Genomic DNA, 13163 nt, shown 5'->3' on the forward strand with positions numbered 1-13163 from the left:
AGAATTAACTGGATATTATTTTTGATAAGTGACTGTTGCATGAATGTGCAATATATAACTTTGGCTGCTTGGGGTCTCTCAATCAAAACAATATAAAAGCCCTAGTTTGATGATGTTGTGAAGCAGAGTTGGATCTTGGAAGTTGTTGTCTTCACCACCTCTGCTGACGAAAATCTACCTGACACTACTCAGGCATAAATCATGCTCACAGATGAGGTCATTTAGATTTATTCAGGTTATGCTGCAAACTGCAATAAAATATCATGATCATTTACAAGTGAGTAATAGTGGAAGGAAAAACAGCCAACTGGCTAACTGGTTAGCATTCTTTATGTGTGTTTTATACGTCGTTTGTCCAGGAAGCTATAGCAGAGATGGGCAACATCTCAGGCAATTAAAAGGGGACAAAAATTAAAGTCCCATTACATTGAATAACATTTCTCTGGGTTTTATTATTGTTGCAAACATTTCAAGTAAACAAAATACATTACATTGGTAGACAAATAGTCATTTTTAGACATTTTAATGAAGAACTGTTATATATTATATCATTACATTATTTATTCTAGCAGGAAATTTCCAAACATTCATTGGTTTGAACTTATCAAGTGTTTGATAACTGTAAACTGAATGTCGATCAAAAGGATAGAGGAATGGAACTTTCTGAAAACATCTAAGCTTTAGGAAATGTTAATGGGCTTTATTCACTATTTTTAGACACTTCACCAACAATTAACACAAATTGCTAATAATTTATTGATAATTAAAATAATCATCAGTTACAAGTATGTTTTAAAAGGAGGATAATATAATTCAAGCATCTCAATCTGACCAGGTACAAAATTATTTAGTGTTTAGTTTTCAAACCTGATCATCTTGTATGCGGTGTATTTTGGGTCACCATCATAATCCTAGTGTTTCAAGTCACTCTTCCAACCACTGATGAACTTATAACCATCCGACCCTCAGGTGACAGCTCTGCTAAAGTGATCAGACATCACAGATTTAAAACGCTTTGTTCTGCAGCTGCTGCACTGGACCATCCAAGAAGTTTTCTCATGAAACTATAAACACAACAGCAACTATGACTATGATTTCCACCTGGAGACCGAGGCACCTGGGAAAATGCTTTGCGTCGTTTAACAGGAGCTTAATTCTGGCCACATGGTTTATTCATGTGGCGACTGCTGATATCACGACTCTCATAAATCACGCAGTGCGGCATGCTGGACGTCCATGCGCTCGGGCAGGGCTCACTAATCTCAACACCATCTTTCATCTGAATAACCTTGCCTTACCGCGGGGCAGGCCAACACAAGACACAGGCCATTGGAGGGAGACTCTCCTTGTACTTTTATTTCCTTCATTCTGGGCACAAAGACTTTTCTGCAGCCTCCATAAGGGCAGACAAACACTGTCCCGCACGCTCCCGGTCAGGAGTCTGCCCACTCCGAACCGCAGGCAATAATGAGAAAATGCTTCACGGACATCAGAAGAACTAATCTAGTCTAACATTAGCTTTATGAATGTAGAATCAGACACACGAGGGAGCAGAGCAGCAGAGCCAGGCGAGCCATCTGTTCAGAAGTGGTTCAAAGAAAGAGCAGAAAATTTGAAACTAATGTGAGTAAGCATGATCATCAAATATAGATAATGGAATAGAGCATATAGCAACTTTGCCCTGAATTTAAATGTGTTTTTTTTTCAAATTGTCACACATAATCTTTGTTTCTCTAATTAATTGGATTTGGGTTCTGATTCACAAAGCAGCCACAGAATGTAAAATCAAAAGCATGTCACCAATTACCAGCTTCAGGCCTGCACTTACTGTAGGGAAACTAATTAGAGAAACAACACCACTTAATGAAGCAAAATAATAATGTGCCTGATGTCACAGAGCTCTCCCTGCTGCTTAGAATAGCCACTACGTTTCCCCCCATGCTTCTAATAACAAACCCTGGGCATCATATTGACAGCCAAATGTGTTGCAGTGCCCTCTGAGCTACGTCTGTCCTCTCAGCTCCGGCCCCCTGCCGCCGCCAGTCGGAAGCGCCGCTCAGGCTCCTTCCTCGCACCAGTAAGGATCTCCCTCCCCGCACAGACAATTAGCCGCCCTGTGACTGATTGCAAGTAATGAGAGCTGCTGGAGAACAGTTGGACATCTTAGGACAAATTAATGTGCGAATATTAGCCTGTTGAACCTTCTGCTCTCTCCCACCAGGATCATTTTTAGAGGAGAACAGAACTGCACCACTCTTTATTACTACGCAGCTATTTGGTCAAGGAAGAGCAATCACAATTATTATGCATAATAAGCAGGTAGGATGGTTATCACTGCATTTCGTAAAGTTACAGCTTCTGCAGAGCTATATAGGGACGGAGCAGAGGTGAAGGCATGGACAGAAAAACAAATGACAAAAAGGTGGAGGGAAGAAGGCACTGAGAAGGCGAGTAGGAGCGCTATAGCGGAGCAGCTCACCATGAAATGCTGAAACAACAGCACGGCTGCCAGGGCAATTTTACACCCCAATAGTTTCACACCTCAGCCACCAACCGCTTCCAACTCTGAACCTTGTGTCTTCTTTGTGTCTTAATTTATTTTGTGTCAATGTCCAAGATGTGAGAAGCCAAGCAGTGAGAAACCCGTCCCAAATGTCGCAGAGTAAGCGGCGTGTGAAGCAGACGAGGGGCAAGCAAAGAAGAGAAAAGCCCACTGCGCCTGGATACACCTCGCTCTCCGCACAGACAATCTCTGAGGTCTGAACTTCAGATTCACCACACTGCATGGGAAAACATCCCCATCTTCATACAACAAGACATCAATTTAAAATACCTCACTACATTTTTTATTAATTGAAAATCATAGCATACTTAAGTAGAAGTAAATAAACACAACAAAATGTACTGAAAAAAAAAAACTGTTTCTGGGGTAAGATTCCTCCATGTGAGTATCAATATATGCAACAATTAGTGCAGCATTTCGTTAATGTTCATTACCCTATATACACAGTTTAGTGGTTTTTCGGGAGGTCAAGGCCACTTCCAAAGGGCTGATGTGATTTGTTGTAAAACATCAGATAATTCAAACAACTATTGAAATTCAAACCCATGTGACAGGGACACTGGAAGTCAGTCAGAGCTGGGGATCCTGAGAGAGTCTTGACATCAAAGTCAATACAGTGCAACATTTGTGATTTTAGTATTAATTTGAAAGGCCAACAACAACATAAACTGTATGTCAAGGCAGCTTTTCAGCTGTCACACATGAAATGCAGGTTTATTTTTTTCTACCTCAGCAGTGGTGCTTAATGTTATCTATATGTCATGTTTTGCATCAGCGAATATACTGAATGATCTTAAATGAAATTTAAAAAAAAATGTATTGGTACCCCTACTTGTCCTGTGAGTAATTTAGAGGGACATTGTCGTTATAGTGTAACTGCCCACACCTCATTGACATTGGAAACATAATAAGGATTCATATTATTCACAGTGCTTTTATAGGATCAAAGACCAAAAAGGTGGAACCAATTGTTTCCTCTTGATTGTGCTGCATTTTCTAACCTCGTCATGTGTTTTTATTTATATTTAATTTGCACATTTGGCAGTGAGATACAATAAAGACAATGGAGTAAAAATTACAATATTTACCTCTTAAAGTGGTGTACAAGTATAAAGAAGCAGATGCAATCACACCTTAAATATAAATAAAAATATAAATATAGTTTCCCCTGTTAATATAATCTAATCAGTAAAATTCAGCCCAAACTTCACTGCTAATTCACAGAAACTGATGAAGCTGTGGGATGTCTCACAAGACCAATGTGTGTGATTTGTTTTGCTCTTACAATAACCCATTAAAATAAAGTATGAAGTCTGCACCAGCAGCTACAATATCTCTAACATCCCTCTGCAGATCAGTGGTTTAGCCCCTCTGCTAGCATGGCACATTAACCCCTGTGGATCGCTAGTCAATGACTGAGAGGAATGATGTACCACCATGATTATTAAATCTGAAAATATGCTCCTGCTGCATGTTAAGCCTGGCTGTTGTGCAACCAGGTGATCTCAATTTGGTGAAATGAGAGCTCCATCAGTCGGATTTGCATTAAAGATGTATGCCCAACTTTTGCCACCATGACCTTTTAAATGTCCTTGAATCCACATGAGTGAAATATGCCTACTTAGACTGAATGCATTAAAAAAATGAACAAGAGAGTGGAGTGTGTGTGTGTGTGTGTGTCCAGCCTGCCCGATTAATACAAAAGAGAAAATGATGTGACGGACTGAAATGAAGCCAAATTATTATGAAAAAATGCATTTTAAAACATATAACAGTCATTATGTGTTTGTTTGTACCATTACAAGGACAGAGAATATATCTGCTGCAGGGCCACAGCAACAATGTGCTGAGGTGAATTCTTTATAAATCATCTGCTTCATTAGAGGTTCACATTGTTAAAAGTCATCTGCAATTCTCGGTAGTTTGAAAAACTAGCATTTAATTGCGTCATATATCAAAATAGGGTAAATATCCCAATGCAATCCAACATGCAAAATAGATAAAATATGCAGTGGAATTACGAGCCAACAAACAACATGTACTATAAACCTGTTGAGAGTTCATGTTGTTTGAGTACAACTGAAACTAGAGTGGCACTCAGGCGACTTCATTCCTCTGCCAAGGTCTGACAGTCTGCCTGTGAAACTACCTTTCAATTCACGAGATCTGGATTTTTTACCAAATTAAACACACTTATAAATATCCACTAAGTCCACTAAACAAGCCTGATTTTCATTATGATCCATTACTGAGAAATTACAAAATTATGTTAAATGTTAAAGTGAAAGTGAAAAAAACTGTCCACCACCTGATCCGGTTGCTGACAGACATGTAATGGCGTTTTCCCTGACCTGTACAATATACTTCCATCGAGTTTCATGGTAATCCGTCCTGTATAGTCTTTGAATGATCTTGCAAACTAAAAGACAAACCAACCAACAAACAAATGGCAGGGATGAAAAGATAACCTCCTGGGTGCAGGTATATGATATCAGTCATGTCAGTCCTGTCACTGCTTTCTTTATATGGCTTGAACAACATTGCAGTTATCTCTGCCATCTCAGCATACTGTGTTGTCTCTTTATAAAAGTACTGCAAACAAACCTTCTCAAAATAAGCTTTGCTTTAAAAACATGTCATATCTCCTCTACTTGCTCTCAACCTTCACTTGCTACTCTTTCTGCCTCCACTCCATTATTCTTTGCATCCTCCCATCCCTGTGCCAGGTAGCACTGCCTCATGCTGGAGCTGGGGGTGCCAACTATTTGTGCCTTGACCTTCTGCTCTCTGGACAGGTCTGAGTGTGAGAGCATCGCCTGCGAGGGGCCAAAGGATATGGGACTCTCGGCTGGCTGGTGCATTATGCATGAGTCGCCCCTGTTGAGTGGGCAGTTATTCAGCATCCAAATCCCAGATGTGGTTCAATCTATGCTCCATTCACTGTCCTGACTGCTGACTATTGATCACAGCATGCACAGGTGCTGAATAAGCGTAGGGGGCTTTATGTTATAGGGCTCAAAGCACCTCACTGATAACACAAAGATCCATCACCCAGACGCTGGAAACGGTCCAGAGGTTTGCTCGCCAGAACTGATCGGACGTGCTGACAGGAGATGCATCTACAACATTTACAACAGGCGCAGCGCAGCGTGTGACAGAGATGTGGCAGTAATGTGTGATGTGTCAGGTATAGCCATGCAACGTAGCAGTGGAGATTGGTGTGTGTACGTAAGCATTTCTGAGTGTGAATCAAATTACACTTCCGCAGAAAAAACTGCTGAAATGTGATTATATTTGTACTCACCCATGTACACACACACACACACACACACACACACAAAATGAGCCTGACACACGCGTATATACAGGAAACAGACAATGAAAAAATACTATGATGAGGTCCCTCTCTGAGAGGTGCCAGAGACGAGGTATCACACTAACAGCCATGACAGTATTAACAGACAGTTGAACACAGTGAAAGAAGTAAATCGTTTGTCCACTTTAATCGTCGGTCACATAAATAGGCAGCTGAAGGTGGCACGACCACGTCTTCCTCCCCGTCTGCATTTGTCAGGATTATCATCATTCGTCATCAGTCATGCTGCGGAAGAAATGTGAATAATAATTAACATGTCTGCTAAACCTGTGATATACAGGACTCACTGTGGCACTTACTCTAACACCAACGTACCAATCTCAAGAGAGATCGAGTTCAGGTCAGAGTTTCTTATTAATTACGTGTTCTTTAAAGATCAATGTTGAATTTACCTTTCAACGCTCACACGATAGGACTCTCTTGTTAGCACATCAAATTTCTGATTGAATATGGTTTTAAACTGAGGAAACAATCTGAGGAGTAGGACCCATGCAAAGTTCACACCATTGGAAGAGGTTTAAATAGAAAAAGGGATTTGTTGGGATTTTTATTTATCAATTATTAAAAATGGCCTCAGTCTTTGATCAATGAATCGTCTTTGACGTAACATTTCATGGGACTCTTATGAAATATATCACATTGGCTTTAGCAGATTTTCTCCAACATTTGAAAACACTTTAAGGGCTTGCAAGTACCTTTCAAGCTGTCAAATTAACATTAAATATTAAATTTCTGCATGTTTCTGAGAGGACCGTATTTTTAATCCTCTGCTTCTGCCCAACAGCCTCTGTCTTTGGAAGAAAAGGGTCGTCAAGGTTTAAGATGCTCACTGAATGTCTTTGGTTTCTCTACAGTGTAAATAAGTGGTTAAATCCTTTTCAAAATCCGCTGGAACAAAAGTCAGTTCAGCTCCTCGGCAGACGGCAGTGAGTAAACTATGCGTACAAAGCATCTACCTGAGATGGAGAGCGGATTTTTGCTGTCGAAGGCATAATGATGAGTAATAGCCTTATCAACAAAGTACAACACATCCCAACACGCTGATACCTTATCACCACTCATCTCTACGGCTCATGTGTTTCCTGTATCTCCGCTGGAAAAATGTGTCGTGTGGTTCCCTGCGCTGTAACTGTCAGCCTAGTCATGTCAAAAGAATCAGGCTTTACGTCCTTTCACGAGACAAGGATGGGGGGTGGGGGAGTGTCAGGTGAAAGCAGATGCATCAGCAGTATTTGCAAAAAGTCACCAGATTCCCACAAGGGACACGATTGTTATTAAAACAAACAAGAAAAGAACTGATGAGTGCATTAATCAGAGCGCGGCGGAGCATTGGTGGCGGTGAGCTGGTCTGCGGTGTTCCACCCCAGGAGTGGTTACACCTGAGGAAGGAGAGGGGATGGGATGGAGGGGGGATTAACACAGCTCCACACCAGAGCTCCTGTATCTGAAATCTGCCTGAGCTCATCGTTTCTGCTCCTTCAGTAAGAGTCTGTGGCTGGAGGCTCAGGCAATCTATTCCCCCTGCAGATTGTTGGCTAACCAACATCAATGCCATGCATTGTCTGATTATTAATTAAATGCATGCAAGCATAATCAGGTGCAGACATTTCCAGACCTTTGGGACAGCTGACGTAGAATTAAAGCTGAATCTAAATTGCAGATTCGGTCTTATTTTTCCAATGTCAGCTAGCTGTGCTGTTTTGGAGCAAAATCTTGCACTGTTAAAAAATTTAGCATCACTTTGCATTTGTTTGTTGTGATGCAAAACATGCACGACCACGACGTTTCCAACAATCTAGACACAAAAAGGGCTGAAACAGATCGGTGTCTGAGGGTTACCGTCAGATTATACAGTATAGACTGCAGCATAAATATTATAACATGGAAAAGTAGGAGAAAAGATGTGGGTGGTGCTAGGTTACATTGTTTTCATTCCCTCTCCATAGCTGTGCAAAATGTAAATGCCACAGCTTTCAAAAGTAAAGCAAAGTCCAGGTCCCGACGCCGTATATTTCATTAAATTTTGTTAATGTAGCTGCTGTGGCTCCGGGGTGTTTGCTCAATGCTGAATGCACTTTTGCTGAAATAATAAGATCTATCAGTCAGTGTGAAGCAAAAACAGCTTAATTTGCAGAATAAAGGTCATTGGAGCTGTTACTTTTGTGGGGTTTAAATGGTGAATAGAGTAAAAACAGAAAACTCCAGGAGAAACTCTGCCTTGGAATATTACAGTAGACATGACGGGTTCACTTGTACTTCTCAGAATTAGTGTCAAGTTTACGATACTGAGCGGACTATTAAGATTTGCCCTTGTGAACTGGATCCAACCAACTCATTATCCTACAACACACTGACAGTATAGTGTATATACCAGTCCCCTGCTGCATGGAGACTATACTCACACACGCAGCCAACAACATGTCTGCTGTGTGGGGAAAACCACTTTGTGCAGCTGAAGTGTTTCAAAATGTTTAAATTCGCATGTGATTAAAAGATTATTGAGCCTGCATGGGTCAAAACCAGCAACTGATCAAGAGTTAATTACATTTATTGAATAATTAAAGAATGAATTAGTGCTTCATCTGAATCAAAGAGATATGCAAACTGTACGTACCACTCTTATCTTCTATATTCTTTTATTAGGTCTAATTTACACTGTGAATGGCTATGTAAAATCAAATTCATGCCACTGAAAGCAATTTCTCCTCGCTTGCCGATAGAATGTGTCCTTGCGAAGTGAGAAACCCGTCAGCCTTCCACAGCCACACACTTTCATTAATCAGCACTAATTAAATATATTGATTGGGCCAAACATTTCCAGTTGAAAGGATTTACTAGACTGTAAAGTGCAAACACACATACAAAACAAAAACTTGAATGCATGAGCCACTTATGTGTCCTTGAAGGATCGGAAATACGAGACAAAGACGTGTTTGCTCACTTCTCATTATACAACGTCTGATTTCATGGCGTCTCGGTGTCTCAGTGGAACCGTCGTCCTCGTCTTCAGAGCTGAAGCAACTGAAGCTAAACACATCGAGCATCAGATTATTTTCTGGGAGCTTGACCTTTCACAAAGATTTTATGAAACCGCTTGAACCATCCTAAGCCCAGGAGGAGCACAACAACAGCCTATAGATCATATGTTTTAATGAACAGCCACGTTACTAGAAGGGGGAATAACTTTAAAGCCCACTGAACATGTTACAGTACTTCTAAGTGCATAATATATTATATCCCAACAGACTAAAACTACGCTAGGTGCAATGTCTACACAAATGTATGTTTCTGTAAATGTTTTGCATTATAGTAAATAAACACTGTGTGCATAATATCATGATGAGATGGCTTCCTGAACTCAGATGCTGTTCAAAGAAAACTATTTATACATAAACTTAATGATATAGAGTTCATCAGACAGACAAGAATAAGACAACTCTGTTATTTCTTTATAAAATATTTTTAAAAACTCACTGGATTGGCTGAAAAAAATGTGGATATTTGGATTATGTGAACATGGAAGTCACATGCAAAAGGAAAATGAAAATGTGAAAGACTACTCTGTGGGGCCATAATGGTCCAGAGTCACAGCTGGCTTTGTTTATCACTTCATTGCATTTAAACTGCTCTGATTGTGCAACTGCTCATCCTCCTTCTTAATATAAAGCACCCTGTAATTGTGAGTTAAATGCGAGTTTGCATGATGAGCATCATTTATCTATTAATTCAAACACGCTGCGTTCGTGTCGTTGTCTGAAGGAGAAAAGAATATGAGATGTCAACACCGAGAAGTTATCGAGCGCAGTAAATATGCAGCCGTTTTATACAGAGAAATAAAGTCATCAAAAGGAAACACAAAGCAGATCGTAACGTCTGCAAACATGATGTCTCAGCACACTCTAAGTGTCAGTCTCAGGGTCAGAATTAAAGCTGCACCGCTGGAGTGCCAAGGTGCATTTATAATAAATGACTCTATGACAAATTGCTATAATGCAGGGAACCCATGCGGCGCATTGGGCAACAATGTATGCAGTAGTGTGTGTGTGTGTGTGTGTGTGTGTGTGTTTGTGTGTCTCCTAATGTTTCTGCCAGTGATTTGATAAAAATCATTGATTTTACAAAAAGGGCCTCCTGGTCTATTTATTATTCCACAATGGAAATCAACAGCAGTAATGATTTCATTATAAAACTGTGGTGCAGATCTGCTCATTGACTAATAGACTAATGCAAGTTTTATCAGCTGCTTTAGCTTGCACTCTGTTGTCATCTAGTGGCACAGAGATGACACAACGACACAGTAAATGTGAATCTGTACTCTGGACTGAATCAAAACTGCTGCTGGATTCACTCATCACCCTTGACTTTGAAGGACAAAAGATTATTTTAAATCCTTGTGGAGTAAATTCATCTTTCACAGGGGAAGACAACTGGACAGTGGGGTTGTGTAGGTGCCAGTTGAACTGATGTTAAATAAAGTCATGTTTTATAAATTAGACTAGAAATTAAAGGTGGTGGTCAGCCATCAAAGTTATCAGAAGCAAGGAAACAATATCAGAAATATGAAATGATGACCGTTGATTTGTATTTTAAACTTAAAGCCCACTGAAGCAGTAAAGACCAGCTTGTGCACCCTGCAACATCCCTCCAGATCATTATCATTCATAGCAAAACAAGCTTGTAAATCACGTTTTCAGGAACTAATGGGTTAGTTTTCCAGGTGGAAAATGCAGCCTGTGTAAAAAAACACACACACAATCACTCACACAAAGGTAGCAGCAGTGGATTATAAAACTCTCCAGCATGATAGAGCCCCTTTCTGTTGGCACAGTGCGCACATTTCCATGGGATAGACTCGCCAATAGCCTAATTAAATAGAAAGCACAATTTGTCACATCAGCCCCAAAGCAGCAGCTTTACACGAGCCAGCGAGACTGCGTCCCCCTCCAGACCCGATATCCAACTTAGACTGCGGCCAACACTACACAACACAAACACTACACAACACAAACACTACACAACACAAACACTACACAACAACAAAACACCATGTTTGACAGCAAAGAGCTGAGTATCACCACACACACACACACACACACACACACAACGCTGCGGGTCTGAACTCACCAGTGAGGAGACAAGAGGTTTAAAGTTGTCGCCGAGAAAACAGAGACACCAGCGGCTCCGGTCCGGTCCTCCATCATCTCAGCAGAACTCACACAGGTCACTGCAGCCGGAGTTTGTGCACGAGTTCACACCAACATCATCTCTACTGACACACAGCGACGCACAGCAGTCAGGTGTGTGTGTGTGTGTGTATGAGTGCGTGTGTGAGAGAGAGAGGGAGAGAGAGAGAGAGAGAGAGAGGAACCCGACACTGCTTCCTCCCTCTCCTCTCCTCTCTTCCTCTTACTCCTCCTCCTCCTCCTCCCCCTCCTCTCCCTCCTCTTCCTCCTTTTCTTCTTCTCTGGCTGAAGCGCGGCCCACTTTAAACTATGATGACGTCACGGGCGCTGATGCTGATTCCCCCCCCACCCCCCACCCCTGGACAGTGCACCCATACACACACACGTGTTTGTACTTCTACCTTGGTGAGGACACTCATTGTCATAATGCATCCCCGAGCCCCTCGCCTGAAACTTAACCATCCAAACTATATGCCTAGACCTAAACCTAACCCTAACCCTACAACCAAGTCTTAACCCTGAAACAGCCCATTGAAAAAGTGAGGACCGGTCAAAATGTCCCCACTTTCCAAAAATGACCTCACTCTGCAGGAATACAGGAACACACACACACACAGGTTTGCACTGCAATCCTTATAAGAACTTGCTTCCATTCAATGTGGACAGCCTAACTGAAACCTCATCCCTCAGCTCTAACCATGATCAATTCATGTCTTACTTTAACCTCAACCGATAACCACAATTCACATCTTACCACCAATATTCTCCAGGACCTCAGAAATGATGTCTTTCAGATAAGGGCTGGGACTGGTCTTTGGTCCTCATGAGGTCCACTACATCTGACAAGGTCAGTGTTTATGCTGGAAAATGTCCTGGCTTGTGTATTTTGGGACAGACTTGTTACAATAACCTGAATTCAATATTGTGGGAAAAATACTTGCAAAGAAAAAGAGATGTAGGCTCTGAAAAATTTCTGTAAAAGTCAACGTTTTGCTTCATTAGGACCAGGTTTTGGTCCCCATGAGGTCTACTGGTAGTACATTAATACATTTCATAACTCAAACATAAATCTAATTCTAACCCTAACCCTAAAACAAGTCTTAACACCTTCCAAAAATGTCATCAATCCAACTCCATACGTTCTGTGCTGAAAATGGTCCTCACAGAGATGTACGTACAAGTACACACACGTACACAATCTATCTTAGTGAGGACACTCATTGGCACAATATTCATTCCCTACACCTTTACCCTTCTAACCCTAACCATAAAAACATTAAAAACAAAGTGAAGAGCAGTCAAAACGTCCTCATTTCTAATGTCCTCATTTCATAAAGTCTATGCTTAAAATTGTCCACACAAAGATAAAAGTACAAGTACACACACTCACACTGTCATCTTATTGGAAACATAACTCAACAAGATTTCAACAGCAACTTGGACAAAGACCTTTCACAGGTGCACAACCTGTAGATAACTTTAAAAAAGAAATACATGGTTTTGTATTTATAAAGCAGCTTTTCTGGTCTCTGTGAACACTCATAACACGTCACAGTGCAGTTATGCCATTCACCCATGAACACACACATATTCATACAATGCATCTTTCTCTACCACACATCAATCCCACACTGCCAGCAAAGGCATCAGAGGCAATTTGGGGTTCGATTCAGTGTCTTGCCCAAGGACACAGAGGAGCTGGGGACCAAACCAAAGAGATTCTGGTTAGTGGTGATCCAGCTCTACCTCCTGTAGATATAGATCCTTCTTTTTTCCATTTCCATGACAGATCTTCCATCTGCTTCCCAAACCTGGCTGCAACATTTGAAATTATATGATTTGAAAGTGGGTAAATTACCTGGTAATTATCATAATTACATCCTATATTTTTTCTGTGAGGGTGAACACATCAACACATCAGTTCTCCTCTGGACCAGAAATACATATATGTATATATATGTATATCCAGTATATATACATTTACATATACAGGCTGATCAGGTAGAATAAGGCTTTGCCTCAGTGTTTAGGTGATTTTTCA

At 40.9% G+C, this 13163-nt stretch overlaps 1 protein-coding gene across 5 annotated transcripts in view; it reads right to left on the reverse strand.

Moving 5' to 3' along the window:
* The window catches only part of megf11 (multiple EGF-like-domains 11), a 77040-nt gene extending 65687 nt beyond the window's left edge, over positions 1-11353 (reverse strand). For 3 of the 5 annotated variants that reach the window (XM_069528717.1, XM_069528716.1, XM_069528715.1), the window contains exon 1: positions 11064-11352. The gene's annotated coding sequence lies outside the window, so the exon portion shown is untranslated. Of the gene's footprint in view, positions 1-11063 lie in introns of all 5 variants that reach the window. The other 2 variants (XM_069528718.1, XM_020078487.2) reach the window with 2 other exon arrangements.
* Positions 11354-13163: the final 1810 nt, after the last annotated feature.

Source organism: Paralichthys olivaceus, chromosome 7, assembly GCF_024713975.1.
Source record: "Paralichthys olivaceus isolate ysfri-2021 chromosome 7, ASM2471397v2, whole genome shotgun sequence".
In the NCBI taxonomy this organism is placed as follows: domain Eukaryota; kingdom Metazoa; phylum Chordata; class Actinopteri; order Pleuronectiformes; family Paralichthyidae; genus Paralichthys; species Paralichthys olivaceus.